General features: G+C 45.7%; 1 protein-coding gene across 5 annotated transcripts in view; it reads left to right on the top strand.

Annotated features, from left to right (window-relative positions):
* Window positions 1-378: 378 nt before the first annotated feature.
* The window catches only part of MICAL1 (microtubule associated monooxygenase, calponin and LIM domain containing 1), a 74576-nt gene continuing 57203 nt past the window's right edge, over window positions 379-17751 (top strand). The window contains exons 1-2 of one of the 5 annotated variants that reach the window (XM_030221133.1): window positions 401-457; window positions 723-759. The gene's annotated coding sequence lies outside the window, so the exon portion shown is untranslated. Of the gene's footprint in view, window positions 458-722; window positions 760-2897; window positions 2979-13221; window positions 13332-17751 lie in introns of those variants that run through there. The other 4 variants (XM_030221131.1, XM_030221130.1, XM_030221132.1 and 1 more) reach the window with 4 other exon arrangements.

Genomic DNA, 17751 nt, shown 5'->3' with positions numbered 1-17751 from the left:
ATCTACTCTTCATTAGAAACCTTGCTGCAGGGTTTTCTTTCTTTCTTTTTTTTTTAATGTATCCGTTGTAGCTCTTTAAGGGGTCTCTGAGGAAATTCTCACCTAAAGCCTAGGGCAGTAATTCAGTATTTTGCAAGACACTCACAAAGAATATTAATTAAACATAACTGCATGTATTTAGTCTATGAAACAGGTTCATTCCAAAAGAGTGGCCCTGGAGGACCCCTGCATTACCAGTCCCATCCTGCAGGGGGTGAGGTGGCATCCCTGATTGCACTATGGACTCCGGAGGAAGGAGCACATGATTTCCAGGAGCTGATACCAGGCACCTGTGGGCAGCCTTCTTCCTGCTCAGTCGCAGGTGGGAAAGGGACAGTGGGGACGCAAAGACCTGCTTTTGATTTCTGCAAAATTCGCATTTAAGGCGTCAAGTTTCTTCTACAATCTGTCTAATATTGTAAGTTTTTACTGTTCCTTCTCGGAGCAGTCATTCAGACCTTCAGTGGTTAGTTAGTAATTATCTGAACAGGAAGAACAGTCGTGCGAAGGTTGTGTGTACACATTTGCATTAGAAATTACACCACACAAGTAGGGAAATACATACAGCTGTCAAATGATTCCGATCTTGGATTCACACTTTTTTTTTTAAACCATTTTGTTAGTTTTTTTCAATTGATAGCACAGTGCATTGTGGGATTCGTAATCTTTGCCTTTCTTTCTAGACATGAACCAGACAAGTACCAAAATGCAAAGATTTGGGTAAGGTCTAGTCCACTGCTTGACAGCTCTGTAGACATAGCTCACAGGAGCCTGGCATTAAACCGACACCACCCCGTAGAAATACAGGGCGAGCTTTGCTTTGATTTATCGACTGTGACCTGTTTTTTTTTTTTTGTTTACTTGATTTGCTTTGCTTCACGGGTTCAGATCCTGCTGATGTGGTAGGCGGTTCTGCTTCAGTATAACAATGACCTTGATTGCTTACTTGTGTTTGGGGAAACTTAAAACCAAACCACCAAGTTTTGTGCCAAGGCCACCTGCCTCTAGTCTTCGTTTCAGATGGTGCCTTTGCTGAACGAGTGTCACTGCTTCTGGTCTATATTGAGAAAATGCCTTGTATGTGTCCAGGGAGGGGTTATTTCCATTGAACTTAACACCCCCCCCCCCCCACCCCAATAGTTTTGAAAAGTTAGCACCTATGCTCGGGGCTTCCGTTAGTAGAGGAAGTTGATAGAGGGGCAGTTGTGGATGAAGGTGGGGAGATTGTAAGCTCTTTGAGCAGGGACTGTCTTTCTTCTATGTTTGTGCAGCGCTGCGTATGCCTTGTAGCGCTATAGAAGTGATAAATAGTAGTAGTAGTAGTCTCTTGTAACCAGAGCTAATATTGTGATGTCATAATGCCTCAGTCCACCAATAAGAGCCAACCTCATCAGTGATGTCACAATGGCTTGATTGTCCTATACTTGGCTCACTTTTATTACATAGCTCTTTGAGCAGGGACTGTCTTTCTTCTATGTTTGTGCAGCGCTGCGTATGCCTTGTAGCGCTATAGAAATGCTAAATAGTAGTAGTAGTAGTTTGGGTGAAGGTCATCCGTGACCATTTCCATGTTGAGGTGCGGTGAAATTATTTATTCCATTAAGATTAACGGCCTTAGTGGACAGATTCACTCAAAACGTCCTATATGCGTATATGATGACTTGGTTTTATTGTTTTTAAGATTTGGGGGGAATTCTGTGGGTCAAAACCAACGTGACAGCCGGGTAATGTAGCTTCCCATCATAAACTTTTTGCCTGACTTAATTTTAGTTGCTGCTTTGCTGTCTGATTTTCGCTCAATACGTGTGTCTGTTTTATCTATAATCTCACACACACCCTTACTGTATCTCAAACAAGCAGCCTGCACATACAGCAGCTCTCCTGTTTGGGCTGGAGTTTGCTCTAGTGGGAGGAAAATTCAAACGTGACCCAGATAGACGACTTCCCTGTTTAGGAGCTGCCGGGGTGATTTTAGCGCTGGTTCTTGCCATAGAAATCGTTCGGCCTCCTGCAGATTAGTAGCTCCCCTCGGACACCAGTGCAAACGTCCTCTCCTCTCTCCCCCCCCCCCCCCCCCCTTTACATCTATTTATTTATCTGGAACTTGTCTCACACCTTTTCAGTAGCAGCTCAAGGTGAGTTACATTCAGGCACACTGGGTATTTTTTCCCTGTCCCTAGGCATAGCTGTGCCCTACTGAATTTTTAGTAGGTTCTCTTTATGGGGGTGACCTGTTTTCCCAAGGGCTGATGTCCTAAATTGTGGTCTGTATTGCTGCAAAACGTGTTTGGGTGAAGCATGCTGTGAGCATGAAATAGACGGAGAACGGGAACGAATGAACACGCATAAAAACTTCTTTATACAACAAAATATATAAAAAAAAACCTAAAAAAGATAAGGGAAAAATACAGCAACATCATAGGGAATGCCGGTCAACATGTTGAGTTTCTTTAGAGAGGAATCAGTAATAGACTGCAAGTAGCACAATACCCTGTCTTCCCTCTTTATCAAACCGGAAATCTTCAAGACACCTGAAGAAAGTCACAGAAGTAAACTCTTCTACAACAAGCCAAAACGCGTCACACTTCTCATTTCACAACAAGGATCTTTAGGTTGCACAGGAAATATTACAGGCTGCTGCAGACATAAAATCGTAGAGTTTAGGGACCGTGCCTGTATGTTTTACTCGCCCACGGCCAGCTGTACGAGCCAGCCCTGGGGACAGGGAAGAGATCTACGTCAGTAATGGGATTTTTGCCTTCTGCCCTCCCTTTCCTGCTGGAGTGATTGGTTTCCTGCCTTTTCCTTTGGTGATATATAAAGCAGACACGCCTGTAGTGTAGTTACACACACGGACATCTGTGCAGGGCAGGCAGCGCCGCTCCTTCAGTGCAGGACCCGTAGGAGGAGGTAGGGAGCTAATCCGACTCTTCCGTTCAGTAAGTCCTGTGTTGAAGGGAGTGTGGGTGTCCTTTCAGGTAGATTTAGCTCAGGTCTCTTTTCTTAGTAGCTCAAAGCGATCTACTATTGCTGCTTGAAGGAAGGTATTCCCCAGTCCCCGGAGGGCTCATAATTTAAGTGCATGGGCGAAGTCGCTTTGCCCAGGGACAGCAGGAGCATCTTGCTGGATCTGAATGCAGGCTTGCCTGCTGCTGTACCCACTAGTCACTCCCCCACTTTACTTGCCGAGTGGCCTATACATTGTTTGTTTTTGGAAAGGGGGAGCTGGTAGTCCGAGAAGACTTTCAGGTGGGGGTGTGGTGAAGTTTTACTGTGATGACGTAGCCAGCGGTGTCCGTGTCTAAAACGTTTAGCATCAGCTCTGCAGCACGGAAAGTCTCAACCACATCCTTTTTTTGGAAACTTGAGGTCATATCATCTGGTGCCGGATTCTCCGGGCTACATCTGGGGAGGATTAGGCAGGAGGACCCGGTGCCCCCAGAGGTCACTGGGATCCGAATTCTCGGTCTTTCTGGGGATGTGTTCAGTGTAGTCAGAGATCGCTTCTGGAAAAGGTTATAAGTAGCTGGCAAAGAAACTTACAGAGGTTCTGGTAAAGATGGTGTTGGAAATTTGCTTGAGGCTGGACCAGAGAAGCAGAGAGACCCTCAGATGTAAAATGCTGAGAACTTTAATTCAGATTCATAAACAGATGCTAAATACATTTCTGAGAATGACTTAATCTTTCCTGCTAACACCACAGTGTAATTAGACAGCCAAGAATATCATTTTTATAGCTGTCATTCTCTATTTAGGTCTTATTCCTAGACCACATTATTTTTTTTTCTGTCTAAAAGTAAAGTCACAGCCTAGTAGAGAGAGAGAGAGAACATCCGGCTATCTGTGACCTCCTTTCAGCAAGCAAACCGGTTAACAGGTTGTGATGACTGGAGATGGAATGGTTAGGGAGGTTGCTTTTGGTGAATGGCACAGATGAAATCTTGTAGTGTAGCATTCTTGCTGCTAAAGGCATTGGCATGCGGTATCCGTTTACTTCCTGCATAAAATTAGTTGAATGTGCATTAAACCTTATTGCGCATGTTAAATTGGGTTGCTGCAGACGATACTGAATTCGCCTATGGCATAGGCGCCAACTTTTCAAAATTATTGGGGGTGCTAAGCCCAATGGAAATGACCCCTCCCTGGACACATACAAGGAATTTTCTCAAAATTGGAGGTGCTCAAGCACCCACATCACCCACAGAGTCTGCTCCAGTGGCCTAAGGAATCCGCAAGAGGAGACATCTGTTGTCGGCTATTAACGTACCAAATTAATTTTATTTATTGGGGTTTATTAAGCGCCTTTATGAACAGATTCACCCAATGCCGTGTGCAGCAGGTCCAGTTTAAAATAAAACTTACAATTTTGTTAACAGCATAACAATAGTCAAATGACCAAATGTAAACATAAATACAATAAATAAACTTGGAAATATGATGTCAGTAAAATATAAACAATACCATGATAGTCAAGATAGAAGAATATTCAAATAACATAACACAGGAGGCCGTTTTTCCTGTGTTCAGGGCCCATTTTCCTGCAGCCAGTAAAACCTGAAAAAAAATGGCCACGTGGTGAGAGAACTCTCACCACGTGGCGGGGACCCCTTACCACCACCCACTGAGGTGACGATAAGGGCTCTGGCACTAACCGGGCAGCATGCGGCAATGCCTGATTACGGCTGGTTTACCGCCACGCAAGCCGTTTCCAGGGGTTTTCTTTTCCCCCCCAGAAAATGGCACGTGCTCAGGGCAGGACTACCACCGGTGTCTGCATTGGGCTAGCGGTAGTCCCGGAAGAGCAAGCGGTAAGCCCACGTTGGGTTTACCGCCGCTTTGTAAAAGGGCCCCGTAATAACCAAAGGAAACCGCTTGCTTCCTCCTATGTGCTGACCTGGTGTGAACACAACCATTTTTGTTCTTAAAAGATGTGCCTTTATTAGGGTTCCACCACTGCCCTCCTGTTTTTAAGAATCTCCGTGGCTTGTTCGTGCTGTATTCATGCTTTACGTGTAACTGCAAGTAGGGGCGGACCGACTGTGTTACAGATTCAAAGTAGTGGGTGGGAAGTGTTGTCAAATACAGGAATTAGATCCAGATGTAGAGCAAAGAATGAGGTTATCGTGAATCTAATGGTCAGTTGTGTACGTGGAGTGTTTTTTTTTCTTAATATTGACGCTTTGATGCTGCGTTTTTGGATAGCTCAGAGAATACATTTTGATAGTTATCTAAGTACCCTTCTCCTTTCCTTAGGTCTGTAATACCTAGATTCTAGAATGATTACTAGTGACTGAAGTCTTGATGGTTTGTTTTAATGACACATGGGTGTGGCATGTTTGGGTTCTGATTTGGGGCTCCAGTTGGAGACCCAAAGCATTCTCGAAAGGTTTGTGCAGTCCTGGCTTATCTCTGCTGCATGCACAAACCTGTAGATCTGATTTACGCAACAATTACAAGCACCCGCATGCAAACAGGGTAAGGAAAGCAGAGCATATATAAATATAATTATATTTTGAGCACAACTTGTAATCTAGGCCACTTTCTCTGTGTGTGTTTTATTTTTCCTGTCCTAGTACCCCTTCGGTTTTTTTTCCCTTTGTACCCCACTTACATAATATTGTTTATAGGTGGTATATCAACTATCCAGTCCACGAGGTCCACAACCCAGCCTGGCTTTCAGGATTTCCACGCACGATGAATATGTCTGAGATCTATTTACGTTCACTGCTTCCATTGCATTCATATAGATCTCAGACGTGTTCATTGTGGAAATCTGAAACCCAGGCTGGGTTGTGGACCTCAATGACTGGATTTGAGGACCCCTATCATCGACCACAAAAAAAATGATCTAGATCTGGTAGGTAAGGCGCACGCCTACTAGAGGTGTGTGGATTAGTCTGTTTATTTGTTTAGTTAGAACAGGTAACTTCCTCCTGCTTTTTAGAGCTGCCAGGGCTGGGTTTTGGTATCGTGATCCCTCATTTGAACCACCTGGGGACTTCTCTTATTTGATAACAAACTTCCTCAACATACCTAGTCTGGTACCAATGCTATCAAGGGCCTGAACCTGGCATTCTCCTTAATCAATGACCAAACGCCATCATCTTCCAGGTGGTGTGAATGCTGCCAGCTGACCTGAACAATGCACGACCAGACAGGGTCAAATGGGGGCGTTCACATCACAGCCCTTACCACCAGACCAGCCCTCTTATACTTTTTAAAAATTTTATTATTATAAAAACACATTGTTGCCATCCTTTGACCTATCTCTGCATTGTTTCAGTCGTCACCCAGATGGGTTGGACGCTGGTGGTGGTTTTTCTGTTCTTTGTGGCTTGCTGACTCCAGCGCATCCTTCTTACAGATCCTCTGAGGTACTGTTTGTGTAGGTCTAGCGTTAACTATTAGAGTCTCTGTCTGTTGCAATAACCAGTTGTACCACTAATGAGTGGGAGGGCAGGTGAGGGATCCTTATTTATTTATTTATTTAGATTTTTGCTCACAACCTTTTTCCGTAGTAGCTCAAGGTGAGTTACATTCAGGTACTCTGGATATTTCTGTGTCCCAGGAGGGCTCACAATCTAAGTGTGTACCTGAGGCAAGATCACAAGGAGCAGCAGTGGGATTTGAACAGGCCACCTCTGGATTGCAAGACCAGTGCTCTAACCACTAGGCCACTCCTCCACTAGCAACATTCCATCTAGAATATCTAATAGTAGCAACATTCCATGTAGAATCTTCAATAGTAGCAACATTCCATATATTTATTTATTTTAGTTACATTTGTACCCTGCACTTTCCCATTCATGGCAGGCTCAATGCGGCTTACATATACAGGTACGTATTTGTACCTGGGGCAATAGAGGGTTAAGTGACTTGCCCAGAGTCACAAGGAGCTGTGCCTGAAGTGGGAATTGAACTCAGTTCCCCAGGACCAGAGTCCACCACCCTAACCACTAGGCCACTCCTCCATTTGTTTCAGTAGTAGCTCAAGGTGAGTTACATTCAGGTACACTGGGTATTTCTCTGTCCCAGGAGGGCTCACAATCTAAGTTTGTACCTGAGGCAATGGAGGGTTAAGTGACTTGCCCAAGATCACAAGGAGCAGCAGTGGGATTTGAACCAGCCACCTCTGGATTTCAAGACTGGTGCTCTAACCACTAGGCCACTCCTCTTGCATTACGTATTTTTGGATTGAGTAACAGGTCTATGCAGACACAATACTATGTTAAAGCACAGTCAAAGGCCAACAGGAGAAAAGCAGGTAGATAATAGCAGTGATTACAAAAGTTATTTTTGGTGATATTGATGATGGTTCCTTTAAAAACGTTTATCCTAAATATAGACATTATCTTGAAAATCAGACCTGGTTGAATTCCTCGGGACATTGCAGGACCCATTGCATTGCAGCATGGCATTGTCTCCTGAGGTCTGTGGACTGTCTTGTTGGACTGGATTCCAGATAACCTCTCACTCTATTAGGTCTGAACCCCAGTCAGCTATGTGGATGGTGGGCAGACTGGATGGACCGTGTGAGCCTTTATCTGCCGTCATTTACTGTGAGTGTATGGTTCTTGGCAGTTTCTGGTTCTCTTGATCATTTCCACGGGTGATCCGTTGGGAGCAGGAGGAAGAAACCTTTGGCTATTTTAGGGAGAAAGAAGTTGGCAGGATGTAAAAATGCCCTTGCACACAGTTTTGACCAAATGTGCTAAACATTTTCTCCGGATTTGTATGTACAGTATAGTTCCCAGGCTCTTATGAGAATAAAGGTTGAAGCTGTCATTGATCGTTAACTTATATTTACTCAATTTACTATTGCTATGCTGTTAACCAAATTGTAATTTTTATGTTCAGCTGTACTTGCTGTGCGCCACTGAGTTCAATTCCCACTGCAGCTCCTTGTGACTCTGGGCAAGTCACTTAACCCTCCATTGCCCCTGGTACAAAATAAGTACCTGAATATATGTAAACCGCTTTGAATGTAGTTGCAAAATACCACAGAAAGGCAGTATATCAAGTCCCATTTCCCTTTCCCTATTGGAGATTCTAGATGGAATGTTGCTACTCTTTGAGATTCTGCTGCTACTATTTGAGATTCTACATGGAATGTTAATGTTGCAATTCCACTAGCAACATTCCATGTAGAAGCCTGCCCTTGCAGATCAGCAATGCGGCCGCGCAGGCTTCTGTTTCTGTGAGTCTGACGTCCTGCACGTACGTGCAGGACGTCAGACTCACAGAAACAGAAGCCTGCGCGGCCGTGTTGCTGATCTGAAAGGGCAGGCTTCTACATGGAATGTTGCTAGTGGAGGAGTAGCCTAGTGGTTAGTGCAGTGGACTTTGATCCTGGGGAACTGAGTTCAATTCCCACTGCAGCTCTTTGTGACTCTGGGCAAGTCACTTAACCCTCCATTGCCCCTGGTACAAAATAAGTACCTGAATATATGTAAACCGCTTTGAATGTAGTTGCAAAATACCACAGAAAGGCAGTATATCAAGTCCCATTTCCCTTTCCCTATTGGAGATTCTAGATGGAATGTTGCTACTCTTTGAGATTCTGCTGCTACTATTTGAGATTCTACATGGAATGTTAATGTTGCAATTCCACTAGCAACATTCCATGTAGAAGCCTGCCCTTGCAGATCAGCAACGCGGCCGCGCAGGCTTCTGTTTCTGTGGTATTTTGCAACTACATTCAAAGGCGGTATATCAAGTCCCATTTCCCCCCTTTCATAAAGGCAGTTAATCCTATGTTATTATAAATAAAGAGTACAGTACCCGCTTACTAATTTGTTTTTCTATGCAGATGAAGTTGGTGGTAAAGAGGGGATTAGTGGGAGGAGCCTGGAAATCAATTTTTTGTTGAGTACTAGGGTTAATTGCAAATGTTTCTGTTTCAATAATCTGCCTGGTCTCTTTGGTGAGTGAATGGCCAATGACAAGGTCCTGGTATTCCCAGACTAGATTAAAGGGTTAAGACACTGGTGGGAAGGCCTCCATTATATTTTAATACCATGAGAGGTAGCTAAGCTTGTTTCAAAATTGCACTTTGGGGTAGGTGGGTGGAAGAGAGGCTAAACAAATTAGGGGCAGACAACCTCAGTTCTCAAGAGCTACAACACAGATTTTCAGGATTGTCCCCCCTGTCCCCCCCCCTCTTGGCGGCCCTGTGTACAAGTGATTTTTGAAGGAAGTGGAAATCAAAACAAGTTGGAAAAGTTGAGACTTGAATGCTCATTTCTATACACGAGAACTGAGGCAATATGGCGATTGTCAATAGCCAATTGCAATAACAAAAGATAAATAGAACCTCAATACCTTTGGCATTGATGGAATTAAAGGACCATTTTACTTAGAAAGAAGAACAGAACTGTAATGATTTTGTTAAGAACTGATATGTTAGAACATTGCTAAATATTGATGATGATGGTGTAATTAGTACCAATAGGGTCCTTAAGGCAGATAAAAAAGAGCATTCAGTAGACAACCGAGTACTACGTAGTTGGTAGCAAAGAGTGTATGTATCGGATGAATGAGATGAGGTTAGGACATTAGAATTTTAAAGAATACATGGTATAAATTATGTGCATTTTGATGTATATGTCTAATAAAGTTGACAAAAGTGATTACTTAAGTAAGAATAATTTGTAATAATCAGATTGGAATTTGGGAACTCAAAGATTTTTAGTGATTAAATTATTAGAGAAGAATTATTTACACACTTTTTGACATTTCTTGTCACTTCAATTTCCTTCTTCTGTTGGGATATGTTACAAGGCCACATTTTCATTGGGATTTACGTACCAGGCTGCAAAATGGTGGAACTTTACTCCCAGCTTTTGTTCATTGCGAATATAATTATAGGACTTTTTGTGAATTGTTAAAAACTTGGTTGTATTTGAAAAATGTTGAGTGTATAAGTTCGGGTTTCTTAGATTGTATGTAATGTCGGGAGTTTGATTCTTATATTCTTTTGTTAGCCACGCTGAGGTATGCTCGGCCTGTAAGCCTCGGTTGTAATGTCATGTTCTATGGAATTCCTCGCTGGTAGGCCTTCATTCTAAAACTGACTTTCTCGTATTTCTGAAAAACATGAAATCCATATTTAGTTTTGGTATTTACAGATGATTTTTTTTTTTTCAAAGTGCAGTTTGTTTATATTAGTTAAAGGAAACACGCAGACAGCCAGAACCCAGAAAAGCTCCTAATTTTGAGCCAGACTTTCCATTCACCATAGAATGAGCCCTTGTTTCACAAATGCATGTTTGGCTTGGCGGTATACAAGTTTTATAAATAAAACAAAATGATTGTGGAATGAATGTTCAAATGTCCATTCCTTTTTCATTCCATTATAGATGACTTTACACCAATATATACCTAGTTCTCGGGGATTAAGGAGACAGTAGCCAGTTTTCAGGCTTCATCCCTGGGACGTATGATGGGTGAGCTCCTAAGGGGTTTCTGTCCTTTCTCTTACACATTGTAATCAAATCTATGTCATGCATGTTCATTGTGGTAATCCTGAAAACCCAGCTGGCTAGGTTTGCATACAGGAGAGGGTTGACAAGCACCTGGGGTTGCCCTTCCACTATCGGGGGCATTTTCGAAAGAGAAGGGCGCCCATCTTCCGACACAAATCGGGAGATGGGCGTCCTATCAGGGTCGCCCAAATCGGCATAATCGAAAGCCGATTTTGGGCGTCCTCAACTGCAGTCCATTGCGGGGACAACCAAAGGTCACGGGGGCATGTCGGAGGTGTAGCGAAGACAGGACTGGGGCATGCTTTAGAGATGGGTGTCCTCGGTCGCTAATGGAAAAAAGAAGGGCGTCTCTGACGAGCATTTGGTCGACTTGGTCCATTTTGTTTTCACGACCAAGCCTCAAAAAGGTGCCCAAACTGACCAGATGACCACCGGAGGGAATTGGGGATGACCTCCCCTTACTCCCCCAGTGATCACCAACCCCCTCCCACCCTAAAAATTATATTTTTTTAAATTTTTTGCCAGCCTCTATGCCAGCCTCAAATGTCATACCCAGCTCCATGACAGCAGTATACAGGTCCCTGGAGCAGTTTTAGTGGGTGCAGTGCACTTCAGGCAGGTGGGCCCAGGCCCACCCCCCCCCCCCCCAACCTGTTACACTTGTGCTGGTAAATGTGAGCCCTTCAAAACCCACCCGAAATCCACTGTACCCATATCTAGGTGACCCCCTTCACCCCTTAGGGCTATGGTAGTGGTGTACAGTTGTGGGAGTGGTTTTTTTGGGGGGGGGGTTGGGGGCTCAGCACCAAAGGTAAGGAAGCTGTGCACGTGGGAGCAATTTGTGAAGTTCACTGCAGTGCCTCCTAGGGTGCCCGGTTGGTGTCCTGGCATGTGAGGGGGACCAGTGCATTACGAATGCTGGCTCCTCCCATGACCAAATGCCTTGGATTTGGTCATTTTTGAGATGGGCTTCCTCTGTTTCCATTATCGCCGAAAACCGGAGACGACCATCTCTAAGGTCGACCTAAATGTTGAGATTTGGGTGTCCCTAACCGTATTATTGATAATAGTGGTTTCCCCGCCCCTTCGCCGGGACGTCCTTAGAGATAGGCGCCCTTAGAGATGGTCGTCCTCATTCGATTATGTCCCTCCACGTGGACTAGGAATTCACCTGGGGCGGTGGAGCGGGTCCATGTGTGAAATAAGCCTTTCCCACTTCATGCCACTCTACGGACAGTCAGGGTGGAGGGAAGACAAACATGGCAGCACTTGAACATGGGCCTGTGCTTACAGGGCTTGCGCAGTGCTAAGCTTTTGTTTATGCTTTGGGCTGACCTGGGAGCAGGCAGGGCAGTTTCGACAGCAGCTGGGAGGAGATGTAAAATACTGGCCACCTGAATGGGGGGATGTAGAGGAGGAAGAGAAAATGCTGGCATCTTGGGGGAGGAGGTGTAGAAAAAGAAAGGGAGATGCTGGTACCTGAGGGGGGGGGTGTAGAGGAGGAAGAGGAGATGCTGGCCACCTGGGAGGCAGTGGAGGAGGGAGGAAGTGGAGATGCTGGCTACCTAGGAGGTGGTGGAGAAGAGAGGAAGGGGCCACCTGAGGGGGTTGGGGGGAAGGAAGAGGTTGAAGAGGCCACTGTAGGGGTGAGGAAGCAGAGATGCTGGCCACCTGGGAGGCGGTAGAGGAAGGAAGAAGGGACCACCTGGGGGGGGGGGGGGTTGGGAGGAAGGAAGAGGATGAAGAGGCCACTTGTGAGGGGATGAAGCAGAGATGCTGGCCACCTGGGATGTGGTGGAGAAGGGAGGGGGGGTGAGGGGGGGAGGAAGCGGAGATGGGGGTCAAGATCCCATTTGCTTCTATTTACCTTCACTAAAGCTTAACATAAAGGTGAGGTTGACGAGTTAAAATGACCTTAACTTTGTGAAGTCTGAGTTACTATTTCTGTTTATACCCCTTGCAAGCTCTGGCGAAAATATGTATGGTGCGGTTTTTCTTTCTCACTCTTGTCGTGTTCAGGAAATGGGGCAAGCTTCAGTACATCTTTCTCCTCCCCTATGACAGCTAAGCCCTCTGGCTCAAGCACATTGCAGTTTCCTGTCTGGCTACCCTTTTCTGTTGCTGCCTTTTTCTAAGTGAGTTGTCTTAATTTCAGTGTTTCTCAGTTGTATTTTGGGTGGGGACAGGGGTACATGTGTGTGTGTGTTGAAGGCCTAGGTGTAGTAGAAAGTTGTGATGTGTGGTCTCATTGTTCCTTCTCTGGAGCGCTTGCTGTGCAGGGCTGAACCCTGTACAAAGGGAGAGAGATGACAGTTCTTTTGGGCAAAAGTCTATCTCAGTCGGTGAGGACACTGTCTCTGAACTCGCAGCCTTGGGTTTCACGTGCTACATCAGGATTTATTGGCTGGGGGGAGGGGAATTTATCCAGTAAATTGTGTTCTTTTGTGATTTTGTATTTGCTTTGTGTTTTCATTTTGTTAAACTGATCGTCCTGGCCTGTGCTGGTCCCCTCCACACTAGTCCCAGAAACCCTGCCTATTTTCCTGCATCAGAGATGACATGTAACCTGGATATATTTTGTATCTGTGCTGCAGGCATGAGCCAAAGGAACACGAGAGGCGCGGACAAGCTCTTTGGGGCATCTCCATATTTTCTTCTGCCCTTCAGTTTGTTTGCTTTTTATTTGTTTGTTTTATATTTAGGGTTTTAAAATCTCCGTTTTTATCTTTTCTTTTCTTTTTTGCTTATCATGGAGTCGCCTGCTATTCCCATTGTCTGGTGTTATTGTTTATCATTGGAGGTCCCCAGGTAAGAACACTCCTTATGTATGTTCTGAGCTTTACTAGTGAGCTTAGGATGGCAACTTAAGCCCAAGGCAAACTTGGTTTACTTAATATTCGTTCCTTAAAAGGAAAATCTACATTGATCCAAGGGTTAATAAAATGAAGATAATTTCTTTGCTGGGTTTAACAGACTCCTGGCTTTCCTATTTAGTTCTCTGTCTTTTCCTTTCTTTCTAAACAAAGACCCAATTATTCTCATCTATAACTTAGAAATCCAGGTTAGAGAAATCTGCACTTCATGTTCCTATCAAGAGGCTGTACTCTGGCCCAGATGCATCAAACAAACGTTAAAAACTCTAAAACGTTAAAGTCCCTAACAATTTTTAAAAAACGAAGAATGCACCAAAAAAACAAGTCGCACAAGTTTGGTGCGGTACTGTAAAGTACAATGCACCAAACCTGTGTAATCCCCATCCGTGATCGGCCCCTAAAGCATGCGCACAGCAGCCAAGCGTTATGCTGGCTGCTCTGCGCATGCCACAAATGTCAAAACTACAAAAAAAAAACCCAAAACACAAACGTGTGTGTTTTGGGAGGGGGCAAAGGCGCTCATCAAGAGCGTCCTTCACGGACATGCTTGCCCCCGCCCATCCCCACCCGAGTATGCCAGTGCTCCCTGCTTCCCCCCTGCATCCAAACCAATCATCAATTCAAAATAAAAAGCACAAACTTTGTGGGATTTTAGAAACTTTCAGGCTGCCCCGGCACCCCTCCCTTCCTGTTTCCCAGCTCCGCCTCCCACCATTCACCACCTACGTAGGTTACTTACGTCAGACGGGGGCGGGCCCAGCAGCAAAGGAGACGCGAAGAAAGTGAAGATGCAACAACTCGGCGTTCTTGCCCGTGCAGCGCCTTAGAGAGTTGAAAGGCGCTGCGTGGGCCTGGTAGGAAGGAGGGGGGGAGCAGCAGCCACGATCTCGGGGGGGGGGGGGCGGAGAATGGTGGGAGGCGGAGCTGGGAAACAGGAAGAGAGGGGTGCCGGGGCAGCCTGAAAGTTTCTAAAAATCCCAAAAAGTTTGTGCTTTTCATTTTGAATTGATGATTGGTTTGGATGCAGGGGGGAAGCGGGGAGCACTGGCATATTCGGGTGGGGATGGGCGGGGGCAAGCACGTCAGTGAAGGATGCTCTTGACGAGCGCCTTTGCCTTTTTTGATTTTATTTTCTTTCTGTTTCTTTTTTAAGCAGGAAGGGGGGGGAGCCACGTTTTGTGTGTTTTATTTTTTTTTGTACATGTCAGCATAGAATTTAGGTGCAGGGGGAAGCGGGGAGATGACAGGTCTGAGCTCACGTAAAATTTCAGACGGTAAGTGAATTGTTGTAATCGTCGGTATGGTTAGTGCATTGCTAATTGTTCACGTTTGAATTGGAAGTGACTAGTTTGCATTCCGTTTTCGTTATCACTTTCTCCACCACTGCCAACTCTAGGCTCCGCCCTTTCTGCCTCGCCTCACCCCATGCTTGGAACAAACTCCCTGAGCCCATACGCCAGGCCCCCTCCCTACCCATCTTCAAATCATTGCTCAAAGCCCACCTCTTCAATGTCGCTTTCAGCACCTAATCACAACACCTCTAATCAGGAAATCTAGACTACCCCAACTTGAGATTTCGTCCTTTAGATTGTAAGCTCTTCTGAGCAGGGACCGTCCTTAATTATTAATTTGTACAGCGCTGCGTAACCCTAGTAGCTCTCTAGAAATATTTAGTAGTAGTAGTAGTAGTTATCTGCTAGCAGCTTCCGAAAAAGGCCTATAATACATGCAACGATGGAAATTTTCATCGTTAAAGGGTCGTTTAATGTTTAGTGCATCTGGGCCTCTGAGTCAAGTCTCCCATGCCTTCATACTGTTCCCCATCTCTCACTGTTTCTCAGTGGGATACTATTATCCAAATGATTATCCAATATCAAAATCTCTGTATATTTGGAGATTGTAATATACTTTATGATGATCCCAATACAGCAAAAGATACGAACTTTCTCTTCTTTGTAGATGCTTTTAGATGTAATCCAACACGTTGTAGAAGCTACACACAGAAGAGGTGGACCGTAGCCATGAAGGTTCATTGTTGGGATTTCAATCTTTCTTACTTTTCTTAATAAGGTTACCTCACTAAAGGAGTATATTTTTTCAGAGCCCTTTGGCCTGCTTAAAAGGTAGGCCAGGGAGGAGGGGGCGGGGGAGAGGTTGGGCATATTTGGAGGAAACATAATACAGGAATTTGACTGCAGTTATTTGAAGAAAGGCTTAGGTATTATCTCGGTGATGTGAAGTCCACAAAACGAGTGCCTTGTCTCTTTTGATGGTGAGCCCTTAGGTCCCCTAAGGCCCCGAAAGACCTCAGAGGACAGCCGTGCAACCCCGAATCTTCACCCGCGGCGGCCGCCATTCACCAAGGGTTGAGCCCTCAGCTGCAGGCGGCCAGCAGGACTGCTGGAACCGCGGGGTTGACGGTTGGCCCGGCCGGCAGTCAGCAAACACAGTCTATGAGAACGGCTAGCAAGGCAGCTAGCAATCCGTGGGTAGAATCGCTATAGTCTATGAGAACGGCTAGCAAGGCAGCTAGCAATCCGTGGGTAGAATCGCTATAGTCTCTGGAAATGGCTAGCAAGGCGGCTAGCAATCCGTGGCTAACAGTAGCACAGTCTCTGGATAGAGGCTAGCAAGGGCGGCTAGCAATCCGTGGGTAGTAGCACACAGTCTCTGGATAGCGGCTAGCAAGGGCGGCTAGCCCTCCGTGGGTAACAGTAGCACAGTCTCTGGATAGCGGCTAGCAAGGGCCGCTAGTCATCCGTGGGTAGCAGTAGCACAGTCTCTGGATAGTGGCTAGCAAGGGCGGCTAGTCATCCGTGGGTAGCAGTAGCACAGTCTCTGGATAGTGGCTAGCAAGGGCGGCTAGCCATCCGTAACTCGAAACCACTGGACCTGCTTCGGGAACAGAACCGGAAGCAACCAGGTCCTCTGGTCCCTGAGTTTAAATATCGCGCCGTCCCGCCCTCTGGGAAGGAAACCCACCAATCCGGCCCCGGGGAGTCGGCAGAGCTCCCGGATTGGCCTGTCCGAACTCCAGGCGGAGTCATCGCCCGGGTTCGCCAATCCGGGGCGAGGTGGGAGGAGCTCCCGAATCCTTCAGCCTCGGGATTACAAGAGGCGTCGGCTCCGGCGCCGCCATCTTGGCCGGCGCGAACCTCCTTTCCCCGAGGCCGGCGTTCGCCCCAGCGGGTCGCCGGTCTCGGCCCGACCCGTGGCAGCGCCGGCTCCTCCGGAGGCCCTCTCCCGTCGTCCCCGATGCCGCGGATGCCGCTGGCTCCTGCTCCCCACAGCGGGAGCGCAGGTATGGACGCAGGACGTGACAACGAGCTTATTTTTCTCAATGGATTGTTTAAGAGTTCCTGCCCTGCTAAAGAGTTTTTTCTTTTTTTACCATTGTTGAAGAACCGTCATGCTTTTCTCAAAACTCAGCTGGTAAAGATAGATGGCCCTTAGTAGATCAGCTTCCTTTTTCGTGGACAAGGTCCTTCAGCAGACATTTCCTGTTGGCCACTGAAAGTTCAGGGCAGGCACAACAAACTTAAGGCCCTGTTTACTAAGCCGCGTTACAGGTGCGTTAGTGTCTTTAACGTACATTAACCATGTACGCGCGTTAAAGGCGTATGCACCTACAGTATCCCTATAGGCGCCTACACGGTTAGTGCGCACGCGCTAATTGTTGGCACATTAAAAATGCTAACGCGCCTTAGTAAACAGGGACCTTAACTTTTAGGATCAGAGTCACCAAGTCACTTGGTTGACTTTCTAGTACTCGGCATTGACTTTAATCCCAACTAATGCTATCCATTGTTTCTTAATCTATGTGGTCATCTTTTCACCCAGTCTTCTCTCTTATTCTGGAAATTCCCAGTATCCTGGAAGACCGCAGGGGTGCACCCTATAAAAAGTTCTCTTGATCAGCTTGGATTAAGTAACTCCCAATATATCTCTAATTTGTCTTATTTGGCTATATTAGTAGAGTGTCAAAACAAAAAAATCAGATTCACTAATTCATATAGTTGTTAGACCAAAAGGTAACGTGAATCATCCAAATACATTAATTGACCACATCTAAGGTTTGTTGGCAAAAGTGGAGGAAAAGCTTCATACTACCATTGCTCTACATGGTATAGTAACCGGAATTCGTAAGAAAGAAGAGGAAAACGGTTAAAAAAGTAATCAGCAGCTGAAAAACCTCCTAACAAAAGTTTAACACAAACACAGGACAATGTAAAAAAAATTACTTATCTGTGCTGTGTGGGTTGCACCGGCTATTGTAGTGCTGCTCTCTTACGGGGTGAGGTCCCGACGGACCCGTTTCGCTTAGGCTTCTTCAAGAGTCCTCACTACTATCCCTA

Source organism: Microcaecilia unicolor, chromosome 12 (genome assembly GCF_901765095.1).
Source record: "Microcaecilia unicolor chromosome 12, aMicUni1.1, whole genome shotgun sequence".
NCBI classification, from domain to species: Eukaryota; Metazoa; Chordata; class Amphibia; order Gymnophiona; family Siphonopidae; genus Microcaecilia; species Microcaecilia unicolor.
This window is presented reverse-complemented; position numbering and strand designations above follow the sequence as displayed.